This window comes from Monopterus albus, unplaced genomic scaffold (assembly GCF_001952655.1).
Source record: "Monopterus albus unplaced genomic scaffold, M_albus_1.0 scaffold57.1, whole genome shotgun sequence".
Classification (NCBI taxonomy): Eukaryota; Metazoa; Chordata; class Actinopteri; order Synbranchiformes; family Synbranchidae; genus Monopterus; species Monopterus albus.
The window spans coordinates 1,486,157-1,492,992 of record NW_018127937.1 but is presented as its reverse complement, the minus strand read 5'-3'; the positions used below and the strand labels follow the sequence as shown (position 1 = coordinate 1,492,992).

At 40.4% G+C, this 6,836-nt stretch overlaps 1 protein-coding gene across 2 annotated transcripts in view; it reads right to left on the bottom strand.

Moving 5' to 3' along the window:
- Nucleotides 1–2,274, bottom strand: part of LOC109961664 (ras association domain-containing protein 8-like) — a 13,160-nt gene extending 10,886 nt beyond the window's left edge. For both annotated transcript variants that reach the window (XM_020602672.1, XM_020602673.1), the window contains exon 1: nucleotides 2,202–2,274. The gene's annotated coding sequence lies outside the window, so the exon portion shown is untranslated. The remainder of the gene's footprint in view (nucleotides 1–2,201) is intronic.
- Between the last annotated feature and the right edge of the window lie 4,562 nt (nucleotides 2,275–6,836).

The window sequence follows — 6,836 nt, the reverse complement described above, 5'->3', positions numbered from 1 at the left end:
TTAAAGGGAGTTTTTCCTCCCCACTGTCGCCAAGTGCTTGCTCAAGGGGGATTTGTTGGGTTTTCCCTATGTAATAATATTGATAACAGTAAGGTCTAGACCTTACTTTGTAAAGTGTCCTGAGATGACTTTTGTTGTGATTTGGCACTATACAAATAAAATTTGATTTGATTTGATTTATCTGAACTTTAAACATTTGGTAACATTACAAAATACTATTAATTGGCGTTACACAGTGGCCATGCACTTCAGACAAACAAAACTCTGAGCTTACACTCGGTACGCTGTCAGGACTCACTGTGTAGTGTGGGTAAACCAAACTCTAATCATTAAGTGTTTTTTCACTGTCAGCTGAAACTGACTTAACTCTGTTGTGAATTGTAAATTTGTAGCCAAGCAGTGACTCAACTGATCATATGCAGTACATTTGGAATTTAAACTCGAAAACTTCATTTCCTTTATAAGTTAAAGGATGGTAGTACTTCAGCGATCTGCATATTTAAATTACAGACCTTTGTCATCATGTAAACAGTCATAAACATACCTTTACAGTTATGAAACACTCACAGTTTCATGAACGTTGAGGCTCACAAACTACTTGTTTAGGTTAATTAAACAACTTTGTATTGAAACAGGAAAATGATCAGATTTGAACCGAACTGTGAGTTTTCTGACCCCTTGCACAACTAGTAAAAATACAAACAGTGAGCTTGGAGGTCCTTTATGTTAATATAGAGCATTGTTACAAATATAGGGGCAGCTGTGACTCAGGAGGTAGACCGGGTCGTGTCCTAACGGAAGATTAGCGATTCAATTCCCGGCTTGTCCAGTCAACATGTCAAAGTGTCCTTGAGCAAGACACTGAACCCCCAGTTGCTCCCGGTCACCGGTGCATGAATGTGTAAGTGCTTGGGAGTGCGAATGGGTGAATGGCCAAATAGTGTGAAAGCACTTTGAGTGTGCTGCGATGCATAGAAAAGCACTGTACAAGTATGAAACCATTTACAGTGTGCACTGAAGTTTGTCACATTGAACTTATTTTCAACCAAGATTTCAATAATTATTGCGAGGAATACAGTGTTATAAAAAAAAAAAAGAAATATTACAAAAACCCTAACATGAATAAATAAGGTATTTTGTATTTATTCCAGGTCAGTTCTGTACAGTTTACCAGCAGCACAAACTCCAGCCTCCACAATGATCACACAGGTGAATCAACACCTTCATGAACCAGTTGGAGCACAAACTGAAAACTATCATTGTCAAGATGGAAGATTTATTACAGGACTGCTGGATAAGTCTGACTTAGTTTCAGCTAGGCATACCAAATAAACTGACCACTGAGTGAACAGTTTGTCTGGATGTCTTCACTTCAGACATCAGAAAAACCCTCAGCATGACCAGTCTAACACACCAGGCAGGCACAAACTGAAAACTATCATTGTCAAGATGGAGGATTTATTACAGGACTGCTGGATAAGTCTGACTTAGTTTCAGCTAGGCATACCAAATAAACTGACCACTGAGTGAACAGTTTGTCTGGATTTCTTCACTTCAGACATCAGAAATTTAAATTCTGCACATGGAAGCAGATGTCTGAGGTGTGATAAGGTTTGTGCCTGTGTCATTGTGTGTCTGCTCTTTCCTGAACTGCCTGTGTGTACACTGACACCATGAGACAGTGATGTCTCGTGCTGCACTCTCAGGCCTCACCCACGGGGAAGGTTGTAGTTTTGCATGAAGGACGCACAGGTTCACTGAGAGCAAGAATGTGGCAGAACATGCTGACATTCCTGGAAGACTCCACCCACACATACCTCCACTCTCTGTTTACTAAGCTCCACGGTTCAGAACCACTGCCAGTATCGCCAGCATGCATAATAATAAATAGGAGCTAAATATGTGCTCCTCTGTTTCCTTAAGAAGTTCTAGTTGTATGGTGAAAACCCCCTTTTCTAGTTCATTCAATTTTTTTATCTCCTGGATACAAGAATCTTTTTAAATTAAACTAAGACAAGTCACAATGCCTTGTCATGCTTGATTTAAGTCACAATAGGCCTGCAAACAAGTAGTCGCTGTTACATTAGACTCAAAAGTCACAAATGAAAACTTCTCTTTTTCTTTCCTGAAAGCTAACTCATTATTTTTACAAGCAGGTTACAGGGTTATTAGAGCTCAGAGAGGAATCTGAACACGCTCACCTGTTAGTTCAGGCTTCTCTCCACTTTACAGATGCTCCTTGTTCTTCTTCAGTGTTGTACTGTTGTGTGTTCAGACTGGTGGCCGGATGAGACTCACTGACACACACTTTAGCCGGGGCGAGGAGGAGGAGCAGAAAGAGTGCGGCAGTGGAATGCAGTTCTGCTGGTTGTGCTACATGAAAAGTGACATCACTGAAACTGGTGGTGGAGGTAATTAAGTGCATTTATCAGTTTGGCGTTTTCATCTCAGAGGGAAATATTATTTTTGCTCCTCTACATTTAGCCTAGTTTTAGTGATGAATTTACTTTGCATATTTAGATTTTACCTTCAGTGTAAAGAGAAAATTAACAGCAAGAATCATATTTTATTTTCATTTTTCACACTTCAATTTTTTACTTGTTTTTTACCTCATGAAATTCCCTAAAACTGGGCAAACTCGGTTTTTACCTGGCAGATCAGTTCAGCTCTTCTTCACTATCAGCAGTTTGGCTTTTGATCCACTCTGTACATCTGTTTTAATTTCACTGAAGAACAGTTTTGAACATCAGACTTGTACTGTTCCACTACAATACTGCTTCTTTTACCTGAGTAAAAGGTTTGAATACTTCCTCCACTACTGATCGAAACAGTGATTTCACTCTGACACTGACACCGGGTTTTTCCCGCTGTGCATAAAAGAGGAGTGGTTTTGACCGGCGCCCTGTTTTTTTTAATTTTTTTTATCTGTGTGTGTGTGTGTGTGTGTGTGTGCGTGCATGCTGAGGATTAACAGCTCTGCTCAGCTGGTTCTCTTCAGCCTTGTGGAGTTAGGACAGCAAACAAACACAAGCAGACACACAAAGTATTGAGGAGAGATGGTGGGCAGCTGCATATCTCACTGTGCTTGATGCTATTGCACTGGATGGCAACATCTCAAATGTAAAATGTGCATGGATGAAGTGACAGCAGAATAAAATCCACTGGTTGTAAAAATGAGGGTTCTGTTAGTTCCTATTAGTCAAACAAACATAACATTAATGTAACTAGAGCTGTGAATGATGAAAATTCCCCTTGTCTGGAAAGTATTTTGTGATTCAGACCTTTGTTTCTTATGGAATTCATGCACTTTGTGTGCTCCCTGTGGCTGGTGAGTGGTATGTTAGTGCAGGTGTTTATGTCCCATATGGTATCTGGTACAGCCTTTACATCTTGTCATGTCATTATTGAGTTCTAAAAGTTTTTTTCACTTCAACAAAACAAATCCACTGCACTAAGATTATTTTACTGTTTTTCCAGTAGAACTCAACTTGAAGCCTCAGGAAGAAATGATGAATATACTGTAAGTATGTCTATGCAATTTATCTTTACACCAGTTTGATTTTTTTGTGGTTGTTATTATTTTGACACTCTTCAGTGCCTACTAGGTAACCAACTGCCTTTCAGGAAACCCAGGTCTAGTAGACTGGTGCTGCTGAGATTGGACAAAGTGTCAGTGAAGCTGCTCAGACCTCCATGGGACAAACACTAGTCCTCAGTGGGATTGATAGATTGTATTCTTATGGGAATATAACACACAGTGTGGTTATTAGTGTAGTTATGTTGTCTCTGATTTCACCTCTTATTCTTCCATTTGCTGAAAGCATGCAGTTGAGTGTGCACTCAGCACAAGGTAGACTCAGCACTGCCCTCAAGTGGTACAGGCTTAACTTCACAGTATTGTACTGCTGTACTTCTTCGACTTGTCCACCAGTTAAACACTGCTGCACTGTATATTCATACACCAGCGTTTGGACGTTAGATTGTTGTGTGAAATTATCAATGCATCTGCTTAATTCAGTTTAAAGCCAAAAGAACATCTAGTCTAAATATAATATTGCCCAAGAATACAAAATAGTTGATAAAATTGTGGATACAAGAATAAAATAGCAGGTAAAATGGGGAGTTTCAAATATTGTACATGGTATTGCACATAGTGTAATTTTATATGGTATTCTACTTAGTAGGGTAATGACTGGTTGATTATGTTCTCTGCCCTTTTACGACAGCGCTGTGTGTATATTGTGTCCATAGCAGGCAGTTCTGTCCCAATGATCCTCTCTATGATCTTTGTAACTTTTTGAAGAGCCTTCCTCTCTGCCTGTGTGGTGTTACCATACCAGACTGTGATGCCAGTGGTGAGGACGCTCTCTACCAGTTCTCTGTAAGTCTGGGTGAGGGGGCGACGGTTCAGACCAGCTTTCCTGAGCTGCCCGATGAAGTATAGCTGCTGCTGGGCTTTCTTCTCTGTGGCAGCCTGTGTTCAGTGTCCAGCGCAGGCCTGGTGTCACTTGCAAGCCCAGGAACTTGTGGCTGTCTGCCCTCTCCACCTCAGTCCCTTTGATGGTCAGAGGCAGCAGAGGGGAGGGGTTCTTCCTAAAGGGGTTCTTCCTTTTTGAAACCTATTAAAGCTTCAGCACTGCTTGAGGTTTTCAGGCAGAGATATTAATTGAACCATGAACCTGTGAACAGAGTTCCCTGCAGACCTCCCTCTTATGTGGTAATCTCTTTGAGGAAGTGTTACTTTTTTACTTTTGTTGGGCTTTTATTGAACCTTACCAGAGACCAGGCTGTAGGAGACTATGGGACTGCCTAGACTGCCTACCTTAGTATTTATACTCGATATAAAAGCTGAAAGTATTCCATACACTTGAGCAGGAGGTTTCTCTTTTACTTTTGTTTGGCTCCAGAGCATCTATAAACATTATCTTGCTTTGGTCTGTTATCTAACATGTCATGGGTAAAGTCTTAAATTCATTTGGCTCAACCAACCATGGTGAAAGTCTAGATACCATTTGGCACATCTACATGCCACTAGAAATAACACTAGATAGTGTTGTGGAACCTGACCTGGGCCAGTATAAGTCAGGCACGCGACAGTGATGATTTCCTTATCTTTTGAAAAAACACCCAAAGTCTCTTCAGTCTGAAGCAAGGCATATGATTTTATTGCAAAAGGACATAAATGGCAATATCTCAGTTTCTGGTTCATGAAGCTGGAAAGTGGACAGAGCTCCTGCAGCATCTTTTATACTCTAAATGTCTCTCCTAGTCTAAATATGTTCTACCCCACCTTTACCTCTTTGACCTCCAGTGCAATAGACACCATTGTATTTGAACCTAGAGAGGCCAGCCTTAGTTGCCCCTTCAGACGCTATGAAACAAAAATAATGAGCAAACCATATATTCTTGACACTTGCCTCTAATTAATGACACCTCCAACCATCATGAACATGCCCAAAACTCCATTAAGGCAACAAAAAGTAATAGGCGACATATCACTCTGTTATACAAATATGTCTAACCCCTTCAAAACCTGTCACAGGGTATCATCTTAAACATATTAAACATTAACATTAAAGACTCAACTTGTCAAAGGATGACATCTTGAAAACATTGAATATTTACATCAAACGCTCTTCTCTGTCTCTCCCTCTCTGAGGTGCGACAGGTGTCCTTGTGCCGCCTTTTAGTTTGGGGTGCGTATCTGGGCAGCCGTCCAAATAACAGACTAATAAACCCTTTCAGTTTATGCTAAGGCACCAGGGTCACCTCGTGGTCAGTTGTACACACAGAGGGTCACCCTTGGTCATCTGTATGCACAGCAGTACTGGTCAAGTATAACAACTAATGATGAATAATTTGAAATAAGATAAGCATTAAAATCAAATGAAATAAAACAAGTAAAAATATAATAGGTAACACAAGTAAAATATAGCAAATATGATAAATCAAATTAACTTAAACAAATCTAAAGACTACAGACATGCGAAAAAGACTTACTGTCATCCTTTAACCCCTTGGTCTCCCACAGTAGACAGATAGAACTTGATGGTGGCATATAGAAACTTACTGTCATCCTTTAACCCCTTGGTTTCCCACAGTAGACAGATAGAACTTGATTGCCATTTACTCAGGTAAAGGGTACATGCTTTGAGTGAAACCAAAACCAGAATTCTGTAGCCACCAGACTCTGACATGTGTTACCACTTAAAGGTATCACTGCCAGCTTCTCTTCTTGTGGTCGAGCTGTTTCTCAGAAACAGCCAGCGTATAAACCAGTCATTACACCCAGCTCTTTGTCAGGTTGTCATATTCCAATTGCGTGCTACGCAACTTAGTTATTTTCATCCTGTGACCTGTTTTGTACTTGTACCTGTGTACTTCATCCATCCATCCATTATCTATACCACTTATTCCTGAAGAGGGTCACGGGGGTGTTGTCTGAACAGTTTAAATAAGTCACCTCAACATAGAAAAACGTGTTAACAAAAAGCACACAACAAAGAGAGAGAGAAGACAATGGAGTCCAGTAGCAGGCATCACTGTGCTTGACATGAATGCTGTTCTGCAGTGAAACAACAGGATGGCAGCATCTTACCGTACATACAATAGGTGCGTCAAAGATTGGAGCTGTGACCTGTCCAGGGTAGACCCACCTCTCACCCAGTGTCAGCTGGTCACAGCTGACACTGTACCACAACCCTCATTAGGATAAGCGGTATAGATAATGAATTGATGAAGAATTGAACTCATATAAACTAGCAGTTACTAAAATGTGTTTTTGTGTTTAAAAAAAAACTACCTTATTACACCTAGAACAACACAACAGACACACA